Source organism: Podarcis muralis, chromosome 10, assembly GCF_964188315.1.
Source record: "Podarcis muralis chromosome 10, rPodMur119.hap1.1, whole genome shotgun sequence".
Taxonomy (NCBI): domain Eukaryota; kingdom Metazoa; phylum Chordata; class Lepidosauria; order Squamata; family Lacertidae; genus Podarcis; species Podarcis muralis.
Window position 1 is genome coordinate 74,368,893 of NC_135664.1, and position 12,033 is coordinate 74,380,925.

Genomic DNA, 12,033 nt, shown 5'->3' on the forward strand with positions numbered 1-12,033 from the left:
GCTGCGGATCTGGAGGTCATTTAGGTCTGTGCCCCAGAGCCTCCCTTCTATGGGGTTAAGTTTCTAATTTGTACCCCCATCAACTCCAAGTAGGAGTCGGAGAAACCCCTTCCTGAAATCCTGGCGAGCCATGGCTGGCAGTCAGTGAGGACATTTTCTTCTTGTTGTTGTTGTTTAGTCGTGTCCACCTCTTCGTGACCCCATGGACCAGAGCATGCCAGGCATTCCTGTCTTCCACTGCCTCCTGCAGTTTGGTCAAACTCATGGTGGTAGCTTCAAGAACACTGTCCCACCATCTCGTCCTCCATCGTCCCCTTCTTCTTGTGCCCTTCATCTTCCCCAACATCAGGGTCTTTTCCAGGGAGTCTTCTCTTCTCATGAGGTGGCCAAACTGATCTAGATTGACCAATGGGGCCTGGCTCGGGATAAACCAGCTTCTTACTTTCCTTTTTTTTTAAAAAATATTTTTTATTGATTTCCCAATAAAAAACATCCAATTAATATATCCAATCATAATACTCCAATTAAAATAAAAAAAGACCAGAAATGGCTTGGAGCTGTGGGGTCCTAGCAGCCACGTTGGAGCGACTCCTGTGCAGGCAAGGCCTCCAGAGCAGCATCCCCCAAGCTGGTGCCCTCCAGCTGTTTGGGACTACAACTCCCATCAGCCCCAGGCAAGCTGATGGGAGTTGTAGACCAAAACTTCTGGAGAGTAGCAGGTTGGGTAAATTTGATGTGGGGTGTCCAGGGCTGGCACTTTTCTGGCCCTTGCTTTGATTTGTATGCCGGAGATAGCTGGAAGAGATTTGCGCTTGCTTATGGTACAGTTGATGGGCATTGCCCAGGTCACAAGTAGTTGCCAAATTTTTTTTGGTGGGGGTGGTGGAAGGAGAAGGGTTTGCTCATCGGTTCAGATTGGCCAGTGACCTCAAGTGTTTTTTGTTTTCTTTAAAAAAAATCTTTATGAATTTATAAAAGCACAAAATATAGAACTGAAGAATAAAAGGAAAAAGTGAAAGAAAAGGAATAAAAAAGGAGAGAGAGAAAATAGATGGAATAGATCCATTCCATCAATCCATAATTCCATTCCATCGACTTCCTGACCATCCCTCTATAGCTCCTTCAAGTTTCCCATTCCTGCTGCACATTCTATTTTTTCCTAACTATTTAAACATTCAAATTATTCTCATTATAAACTATAAATGCTTAGCTTACGCCAAACCGACTAAAGTTCTAACATTTCTGCAATGGTTTTTTAAGGTAGTCTACAAACCCATTCCTCTTTAAAACTTTTCTCTTCTTGCTCTTTAATTTTGCTGGCTAAGCTTGCTCATTCTGCATCTTCCATTAATTCCATCTGCCACTCCTCCTTGGTAGGGACTGTCTCCTCTCTCCATCTTGGTGCATATGGGATTCTCGCCATAAATGGCCTTGGTCCAGTATACCTGAAGGAGCGTCTCCACCCCCATCGTCCAGCCCGGACACTGAGGTCCAGCTCTGAGGGTCTTCTGGAGGTTCCCTCATTGTGAGAAGTAAGGTTACAGGGAACCAGGCACAGGTCCTTCTTGGTGGTGGCTCCCTCCCTGTGGAACGCCCTCCCACCAGATGTCAAGGAAATAAACAACTATCTGACTTTTAGAAGACATCTGAAGGCAGCCCTGTTTAGGGAAGTTTTTAATGTTTGATGTACAGTGGTACTTTGGGTTACAGACGCTTCAGGTTACAGACTCTGCTAACCCAGAAATAGCACCTTGGGTTAAGAACTTTGCTTCAGGATGAGAACAGAAATTGCGCTGCGGCGGCAGCAGGAGGCCCCATTAGCTAAAGTGATGCTTCAGGTTAAGAACAGTTTCAGGTTAAGAATGGACCTCCGGAACGAATTAAATTCTTAAGCAGAGGTACCACTGTATTTATCGTGTTTTAAATATTCTACTGGGAGCCGGCCAGAGTGGATGGGGCAACCCAAGGTTATAAATAATAAATTATTATTATTATATGGACTCTCTCTCACTGGAAGTTTTAAAGTAGAATTTGGATGGCCGAGGATTCTTGAGCCGTGATTCCTGCACTGCAGGGGACAGGACTAGATGACATCTGGAGGCAGTCCTGTTTAGGGAAGTTTTTAATATTTAATGCTGTATTGTTTTTAACACTTGATTGGGAGCCGCCCAGAGTGACTGGGGAAACTCGGCCAGATGGGCGGGGTATAAATAATAAATTATTATTATTATTATCATTACTATTATTATGACTTTAAGGGCCCATATCAACTCTAGAATCCTACGATTCTGTGATTGGCTCTGGGCTGGTTCTTGCCGTGTGTTTCCCAATGCAGCTGTGCTGTGCAAGTTGTTGTCAGTTTCGGAGTGGTAAAGGTAAAGGACCCCTGACCATTACGGTAGGTCCAATTGTGGCTGACTCTGGGGTTGCGGCGCTCATCTCGCTTTATTGGCCGAGGGAGCCGGCGTACAGCTTCCAGGTCATGTAGCCAGCATGACTAAGCTGCTTCTGGCGAACCAGAGCAGCGCACGGAAATGCCGCTTACCTTCCCGCCGGAGCGATACCTCTTTATCTACTTGCACTTTGACGTGCTTTCGAACTGCTAGGTTGGCAGGAGCAGGGAGCGAGCAATGGGAGCTCACTCCGTCGCGGGGATTCGAACCACCAACCTTCTGATCAGCAAGTCCAAGGCTCTGTGGTTTAACCCACAGCACCACCCGCGTCCCTTTCGGAGTGGTGGTTGTACATTTTAGCCATTGCACACCCAGAGGTGATGTTGCAGAGTATAGGAAGTGAGGTCTGGGGTGTGTGTGTTTGCTCCACTGCCCCCCCCAGCCCCTCCAGGGCCATCACTGGCATCCTGATAAGAGCCGAGCGAGTACAAGGGCGTCTGTCTAGGAACACTGAATGTAGGTCATGCCGAAGGAAGGCAGCCTGGATCCTGGAAAGCGGCAAGCAAGGTAGAAATGGAGAGGAGGAGGAGGATCGGGCTGGATATCAGGGGAGGTTTTTAATCAGCCCAGAGCATCACCATTGAAAGGGCTCAGGTTGTAGAGGCAAAGAGCCTGGTCCCTGCCAGGAAAGAGGTTCATCAAGCAAGGTGCCCCAGAGTCACGGGGAGGGTGGGTGGAGGACGAACGGCTATGCGGGCACCGCGAGATTCGTGACCAAGCCGGACGTGAACCAGGAGCTCCTCATCAAGTCCCCACTTTGGGAAACACTTTTAATCACGGATGTGGGTGCTGCTGCCCATTCAGATTGGGACCGCTGCCCTGGGGGAGGGTGATGATGAAAACCCACACCAGAGGCAGAACTGGGTTTATTTCACTAGGGTCAAAGACCCAGTCTGGGACACTCACACCCCCTTGCGTGTTTGCATACACACACACACACACACACACACACACACACACACACACACATGCAGGCAGGCTGGCAGCCTGGCAGCCTGAATGGAGCTCCTCTGGAGGCTTCACCTGGCTAGCCCCTCCCCAGCTATGGTTCTGCCCTCCCCACATCATTTTCTTAATTAAAAGTCCCTCCACTGCCCCCCAAAAATCTATTGTATTTGCCCCATGGGTACCTAGGTACCTGTATCTTTTTGCTCCATGGGCAATTATCAGCTTTTGGGCAGGGGGGAATTTTGCTTGTTTCAGGGAAAGGGTTAAGAGTCCCATCGCCATGGTTCCCATGGAAACAACCCCCCTGCTATTAACACTTTTAAAGGGGAAACATCCCACTTGCCCAGCTGCTTCCCCCTGGGAAAACCCTTCTCTAGTGCCGAATTGGAGCAAAGGTCCTTCTGGGTTTCTTTGGGTGATGCATAGAAAACACGAGGGAAGCAGAAAACCGCTCGTACCCCTACTTTTCAGGCATGGCGCAAGCGGAAGTGATAGAGGCGACGTGATAGAGGTTTATAAAATGACGCTTGTCAGGGAGAAAGGGGAGAGAGGAAAGTTTTGCTCCTCATCTCATATCACTGGAACCAATGGCCATCCAATGAAGCCCAGGTAAAAGAAAGGACTTGTCCATGCAGCACATAGTTCACCTGTGGAACTCGCTGCCACAGGAGGCAGCGATGGGCATCAACTTGGATGGCTTTAAAGGAGGGTTAGTCAAATTCATGAAGGATGAGATTATCTGTGGCTGCTAGATATGATGGTTCTCTATGTTCTACCTCCACTGTTGGAGGCGGGTGCCATGCCTTCATTGCACGGGGGTGGACTGGATGACCCTCGGGGTCCCTTCCAACTCTAGAGTTCTATGATTCTAATTGCCAGTTGCTAGAAGTCCGACAGGGAGTGCTGTTGCTTTCAGGTTTCTTGGGTGCTGGATTAGACGGGTCCAATTTGCCCTGATCCAGCTGCCTCTAGGCTCCTCTTAGCTTCTCAGAAACATTAGGAACAGACAGAATGAGACCAACAGTTTCTCTCTGAACTAGTTTCAGATAGGGCGACAGCTGGACCCCTTCACAATTTGTGCCTAGCTCAACCTGGGAGGGACCCCTATATTTCATTCCTCAGTCGCCTTCAGGACAAGCCCAGCTGAGGAATTCCTTCTTAGGATCTCTGGTATTTTGTGTGATATCTATGCCTTCAGGGGTACATTGGATGGGGTGTCTTTTTCCTGTTACGGTGGCCTGATCCAGAGTCTGGTTTTGCTTTCAAAGAGGTGCTGAGGAGGCTGCTGAGCACTGCCATTCCTATGCCACATGGTGTATGGAGATATGCCAGGGCAAACTGGCACCTATGACTGGCACCTAAGTCTTCCAGATTATGGGTTTGTTCCTGTTTTCGGTTTGCACATTTCGTTCTAGTGATGCAGCCTGGCCAAACCTAGGAGGTAAAGGTAAAGGGACCCCTGACCATTAGGTCCAGTCGCGGCCGACTCTGGGGTTGTGGCGCTCATCTCGCTTTACTGCCCAAGGCAGCCGGCGTACAGCTTCAGGGTCATGTGGCCAGCATGACTAAGCTGCTTCTGGTGAACCAGAGCAGCGCATGGAAACGCCGTTTACCTTCCCACCAGAGCGGTACCTATTTATCTACTTGCACTTTGGTTGGCAGGAGCAGGGACCGAGCAACAGGAGCTCACCCCGTCGCAGGGATTCGAACCGCCGACCTTCTGATTGGCAAGTCCTAGGCTCTGTGGTTTAACCCACAGCTCCACCCGTGTCCTAGGATAATGTTGCATAAATTTGCAAGAGGGCCTTGCTTTGTTGATGGAGCTCAAGCAAGCCCTGGGAAGGAAGGTGAGGCTGTTTCAGGGCCCAGAGGTAGGTAAAGTTTCTGACTGGGAAACTTTGGGGGCTTAAATCTTCCCCGTCGAATCTGGTGAGGCTGATTCGGCTTGGTAGGTTCTGCTTACAGCTGGTTGTGTGGCAGTATCAAATACGCTATTGAGCATCACAGCAAATCTTGAAATTAAATCATTGTCATGACTAATGCAGAGCAAATGAATACTTATTCACTCAGGTGAGTTGAGTGGGGTGAACTTAGCTGTCACAAATGATGTGCTGGAACAAAATAAATAAGATGTGAGCAACAGTGAAAGAGGAGAGAAAAGAGCTGGTGTGAGAGGTTGGGGTTGAGAGGGTGAGAAATTCCATCTGTCTGTTGGTGCCACAGGGAGGGAGAGACCAGATCAGAGTGCTTTGCCCCAAGAGCCCATCACCCAGGGCTGCTATTCACATTTCCAACATTTAAAAGAGATTTGATGAGAGCAGGGAGATCTGCTTGGAAATTGGCTCCCGGTGGGAGACCTTGTGCTCTTTCCGTGCAAATACTTCAGCATGTCATTTCTCTTGATCATGGGGGGGAAATCCCAAGAGGAAACGTCTCGTGAGTTTAACTTCGCAAGCAAAAGCTCAGTGGGCTCCTAATGGTATTGGGTGAAAACTCAAAAAACCTAGGACTGAAGGACACAGGAAGGCAGCGCCAGCGCTGTGGGCGGATGTGCTTGAGTTATGCAAAGTCAAAAAAAGACAACTGCACTCCAGTTGTCCACCAATATTGATTTTTTTTAAAAAAAATGCATAATTGATGGTGATTGCAGGATTTGCTTTTCTTAGAAGCTGGGAGTATTTTGGCAAGCACTGGTGAGGCAAAGGGCAAAGATATTTTGAAGGACTTGGGCAGGGACGCAAGTGGCCCAAAGCCCCCTGGAATCTGCATCTTGAGTTCCAGTTGCACTTTGTCAAAGACTTGCCTGGTAGTCATGAGGTCTAGAATCTTATTTCTGCCCTCCTCTCCCCCTGCCCTCCTAACCTCAGGAAGTTTTTAGGGGTCATGAGTATGCATTAACTGAAGACAATTCAGGCTGTGAGGTGACCTAGTCTCCATCGCTATACCCAGACCCGATCCTTCATGTGTCAACAACAGCTCCTTCCATAGTCTCACATGCCCTAAGTGCCATGTGAAGAAGAGTTTGGAGCCAAGTGAGGATTCCCAGGTAAGATCCTCCCTCTATTGTGTGGGCAGGTAATCCCTCCCCTACCTGGCCTGGTCTCCTTGGCAACGCTTCCCCCAGGTGGGATTGGACAACTGACTGAGGTAGGCGGAGACCTCCAGGTATCCCACCTGAGGGAAGGCAAGGCCAAGCCTATGCTGTTGGAGCCGCTCCAGATCTAGGGGCTGCACGCGTCCACGCAAAGGGCGACCTCTGTTTTAAGCGGGGAGCGGTCATTGTCTCTTTAGATCCCTTCTACCCTTGGGGCAAGTGGCAAGAAACAATAGCCAATAGCAGCAGAAATCAATCCATTCCTTTTTTTGTGGGAAATTTATAATAACATTTTGCATTTACAGACATGAATGAATGCATGTTGGACCCAAAGATTTGTGCTTCTTTCCCTTCCTTCCCCACAACAAACACTCTGTGGGGTGAGTGGGGCTGAGAGACTTCAGAGAAGTGTGACTCCGCGTAATCCACATCTTTTTAATCATCCAATTTGTCATTTGTTAAATACTCTTATCTATTTCATCTGTGCTGGATTTAAATGAGACCTGCTAAGCTATGCATTTGTCCATGCGGGTTCTTGAAATAGTCAATAAACATTGTCCATACCTCCTTATCTTCATTTTCTCTTATTCTGTTTGTCAGACCAGCCAGTTCAGCATATTCAAACGTTTTACTCAGCCATTCTTCCTTAGTACTAGACTTGTTCTCCAGCCTTGTGCCCATAAGGTTCTAGCTGTGGAGGCGGCGTATAGTAGTAAACTATTTTATTTTTGGGGGGGACCTCCGTTGTTCCCATCCCCAAGAGGAAAATCCCAGGTGTCATTGGGAACGTTTTTTAAGTTTCCTTTTTAATTCATTATATGTAGTTGCCCAATATTCCTTAACTATTTTACAGGACCACCACATGTGAATAAAAGATCCCTCAATTTCATTACACTTCCAACATTTACCGTCTTCTTTTTTAGACCATTTCTGGTGGGTGTTAAATACCATCTGTGGGCCATTTTCACCATGTTTTTGTTTATCGCATAACATGCCGTAAGATTCATATTTATTTTCCATGACTTTTCTTTTCTTTTCAGGGTGACTATGTGCCTCTATAAACCAGGCTGCAAACAGAGCATGCGCTTAGAGCGCATGACTTCTTAAAGAACCGAGGGAGCTGTAGCTTATGAGAGCTAGGAATTGCAGGAATTGAAGACAGTTCCCAGGATTCTTTGGGGCAGCCATGCGCTTTAATGCACGGTGTGTCTGTGGCCCCTGCTGCCGGGAATCAGAGTTGCTGTTGCGTCCATGTCCTTGTCCTACCGGCAGTTGGGTGGCCACTGTGAGAACAGGATACCGGACTTGGTGGGCCTCCTTTGGCTTGATCCGGGAGCCCGGACCTTCTTCCATTCCTAGGGTTGGCCACTGCAGCAGAGACTGGCCAGAGCTCTTCAGCTCAGATTCACAGGAGCCATTTCTGATTCCCACGTTGCCATATGGCAAGCTGTTTCTGTTTGGAGCGACAAGCAATCTTTTGGGTTAGCAGTGGAGAAACTGGCCTGATTTACTCAATGTAACACCAAATGGTTAACTAAACTAGGCTAACGACCAACCTTTAAAATGGTCTGTTAACATTCCAATAACTCATCCACAGAATTGGCAAAGAAAATAGCATTTAATGCAACACTAAGCAACTTCGGCACTCTGGGCAGCTGAATAACCCCCTTCTATTGTCTCTCTGTAAAAATGGCTCTGGAAGCTGTTCCTTCCGTCAGCCTAGGATGGCAGGACTGACTGGAGCAGAGTACAGAATGCCCAAAACTTGCACGTGAGGGACTCACGCAATTGCAGTTTTTTGTGGGCGGTGGGAAAAGGAATAAATAAATGGACAGTGGGGCAGGGAAACAGATAGAAGGAGCTATCAAAGATCTCATGTGACCCTTCCCAGAGCCCAAGGAGCAAAGCAAAGGGTTTGAAAAGCTCTTCCCACGCTGGGTTTTAAGTTCTCCACCTTGCTCACTAGGTCATGCGAGGTCTCATGGGGCTTTGCAAAATCTTGGACATCTCTGGGAGATCTCGTGGGAGCCTCTAACAGCTTTCCTGCCAGGTGTGCATGCAGGAGCCAGGTCCTGTGACCAATAGGACTCTGCAGGACTGGGACCTTCCTAAGTTTGTTCTGAAGAGGCAAGACGTGGCCTCACAGGTGAGGCCGATTGGTAACTCACAGCACCTGGTGGCAAGAGCCAGGAAGGGATATAAGGTCAGCATTTCCCTTTGGCTCTTTGCCACAGCAACACGCTTCCTGCCTTGCTGCATTGGGCTTCTTGCTTCCTGATCCTCGGACCCTTGACTTTGTGACTTCTTGCTTCTTGATCCTTGGACCCCTGACTTTATGACTCCTTGCTTCCTGACCCTCGGACCCTTGGCTTCTTGACTCCCGGCTCTCTGACCCTCAGACTCTTGGCTCCTGACTCCTGGCTTCTGGACCCCCATTCCTGCTCCCACCCTGCTATCTTGCCCTCGGTCCTGACGTTCCCTGCCGGGACCTGGATCGCCCTGAACTGGACTGTGACACTTCCAGAGCCCTCATGTGACCTTCTCAGAGCCTGATAAGGTAGAGATAGGCCTCGCGGGTGCAGTTCTGGGGGTCTGTGATTTTGCCTTTGTGCTCAAACCAACCCCCCAAAAAAACGTAAGCCCTATGTGAGCTGTGGGCCTCCTGTAAGAGGTCACCTGAGAAGTGTCCCTCAGGATCCTGTGTGATGTTGCAATTGTGCCCAGCTCAAGAGAAGCAACTCATGACCCTCTGCGCCAGGGAAATGTACCTCTCAGGCCACGAGATGAAAGGCCTTGCACTCTTTAGCTGTGACAAGATCTCCCACTTCATTCCCATTCACCTGATCTAATAGGACTTTGAAAATGTCAAGGGAACAGAGGATCGAGGGGTAGGGCACACACCTCATCTGCCAGGAATCCAGGGCTCATTCATGTGGCCATCAACTTGGGGTGGCTTTAAAGATGGCTCTGGACACTAGACTCCTGTTGATACTAGTGTCCTGATCAAGGGAAGTCATTGTCCCGCTCTATTCTGCCTTGGTCAGAATGCTACTGGAATACTGTTCTGGGTGCCACAATTTAAGAAGGATGTCGAGAAGCTGGAACGTGTGCAGAGGAAGGTAACCCAGATGATCAGGGATCTGGAAATCATGCCTTATGAGGAATGGTTGAAGGAGTTGGGCATGTTTAGCCTGGAAAAGAGGAGACAGAGAGGAGATATGATAGCCATATGCAAATATCTTAAGGGCTGTCACATGGAAGAAGGAGCAAGCTTGTCTTCTCCTGTTCTGGAGGGGAGGAACCAAACTAATGGCTTCTAGTGAGAAGAAAGGAGATTCCAACCAAACATCAGGAAGAACTTTCTGAGGGCAAGAGCTGTGCGGCCATGGATGGGACTCCACTGAAAGGTGGTGGACTCTGCTTCATTGGATAATAATAATAATAATAATAATAATAATAATAATAATAATAATTTATTATTTATACCCCACCCATCTGGCTGGGCCTCCCCAGCCACTCTGGGCGGCTTCCATAAAAACCAAAAATACAGTAAAATATCACACGTTAAAAACTTCCCTGAACAGGGCTACCTTAAGATGTCTTCTGAATGTCAGGTAGTTGTTTATCGCTTTGACATCTGCTGGAAGGGCGTTCCACAGAGCGGGCGCCTCTACCGAGAAGGCTCTCTGCCTGGTTCCCTGTAGCTTTGCTTCTCACAGTGAGGGAACCGCCAGAAGGCCCTCAGCGCTGGACCTCAGCGTCCAGGCAGAATGATGGGGGTGGAGACGCTCCTTCAGGTATACTGGACCGAGGCTGTTTAGGGCTTTAAAGGTCAGCACCAACACTTTGAATTGTGCTCGGAAACGTACTGGGAGCCAATGTAGGTCTTTCAAGACCGGTGTTATATTGTCTCGGCGGCCGCCCCCAGTCACCAGTCTAGCTGCCGCATTCTGGATTAGTTGTAGTTTCCGAGTCACCTTCAAAGGAAGCCCCACGTAGAGTGCATTGCAGTAGTCCAAGCGGGAGATAACCAGAGCATGCACCACTCTGGCGAGACAGTCCGCAGGCAGATAGGGTCTCAGCCTACGTACCAGATGGAGCTGGTAAACAGCTGCCCTGGACACAGATTTGACCTGTGCCTCCATGGACAGCTGTGAGTCCAGAATGACTCCCAGGCTGCGCACCTGGTCCTTCAGGAGCACAGTTACCCCATTCAGGATCAGGGAATCCTCCACACCTGCCCGCCTCCTGTCCCCCCAAAACAGGATGTTTTTAAGTAGAGGCTGGATGGCCATCTGTCAGGGATGCTTTAGCTGAGACTCCTGCACTGCAGAGGGTTGGACTAGATGACCCTAGGGGTCACTTCAAACCCTACATTTTTATGGTTCTATGATGCATTTAGGTCCTTCTTATCCAAGAGCCTTGTGGTTTACAATACTCTCTGGATGGCGAGGTCAGGATATGGTCCTCCCCTCACAAGACTCCTGAGAGCCACTTTGCCATTTATGTGGCTTCTAGTAACAACTCAGCCCCCAGCAGTAAGAAGGGGGCCATTTTATCTCTGCTTTCCTCCGTGCTGCTTTGAAAGAGGAGTGAGGAAATAGTCCGCTGGAAAAATAACGTGCTGGGTGAACCAGCTACAAAGCGTTGTGTTCTGGGCGTGAGGACTCCCCTTCCGTGCAATCCCAGCTACTTTCATCTGTAGCCTGTCCAAAGCCCAAAGGAATTTGCAAACCCCTCTCTGATCCCCGTATGCACTAGACTGATCCCATGTGCGTGTGTTTGTATGTGTGCGCACCGTGAATCTGCCAGAATGTGGAATGCAGGATTAAGCCAGCAACTTGTGGTTTTTGGTTTGTTTGATTTGGGGGGGGGGCGCACAACAGAACCAGACTGGTTTCTTCTCTTTCTGGCAGCAAAGGAATGCTTGGAAACGTGTGGGTGATTCCTGCTGAAAGGAACCCCGGAAGCCAGAGGGATGGGTGCTGAGCAAGGCTTCCAGGCAGGGGGGGGGGGGGAGAGTCACCTGGGTGCTCCCAGTCTGTCGCAGTTTTGCTGGTGGGATTCACTCACATACAGTGGTACCTCAGGTTACGTACTTAATTCGTTCCGGAGGTCCGTTCTGTAACCCGAGGTAGCACTGTAGTTGCTTTGGAAGACGATCATCAGGCATCCACACAACATGACCAGTCCAACGAAGCTGATGTTGAAGAATCATTGGTTCCACACTGGTAATCTTTGCTTCATCCAGTACACTGATATTAGTTTGCCTGTCCTCCCAAGTGATGTGTAAGATTTTTCGGAGACACCGTTGATGGAATCTTTCGAGGAGTTGGAGATGGTGTTTATAAGTGGTCCATGTTTCACAAGCATACAGTAGGGTTGGTAGTACAATAGCACAGTGTTCCCCAACCTTGGGTCTCCAGCTGTTTTCGGACTGCAATTCCCATCATCCCTGACCACTGGTCTTGTTAGCAAGGGATGATGGGAGTTGTAGTCCAAAAACAACTGGAGACCCAAGGTTGGGGAACACTGCAA

The 12,033-nt window shown here is 48.9% G+C and overlaps 1 protein-coding gene and 1 long non-coding RNA gene across 10 annotated transcripts in view; both read left to right on the plus strand.

The window, feature by feature from the left end:
* Positions 1-12,033, plus strand: part of SHANK3 (SH3 and multiple ankyrin repeat domains 3) — a 431,788-nt gene that overhangs the window by 68,095 nt on the left and 351,660 nt on the right. The gene's annotated exons all lie outside the window — the stretch shown is intronic.
* Positions 5,116-7,066, plus strand: LOC144329023 (uncharacterized). Its single transcript, XR_013394461.1, has 2 exons — positions 5,116-6,447; positions 6,801-7,066. It is a non-coding gene; the product is annotated as an uncharacterized LOC144329023 (long non-coding RNA).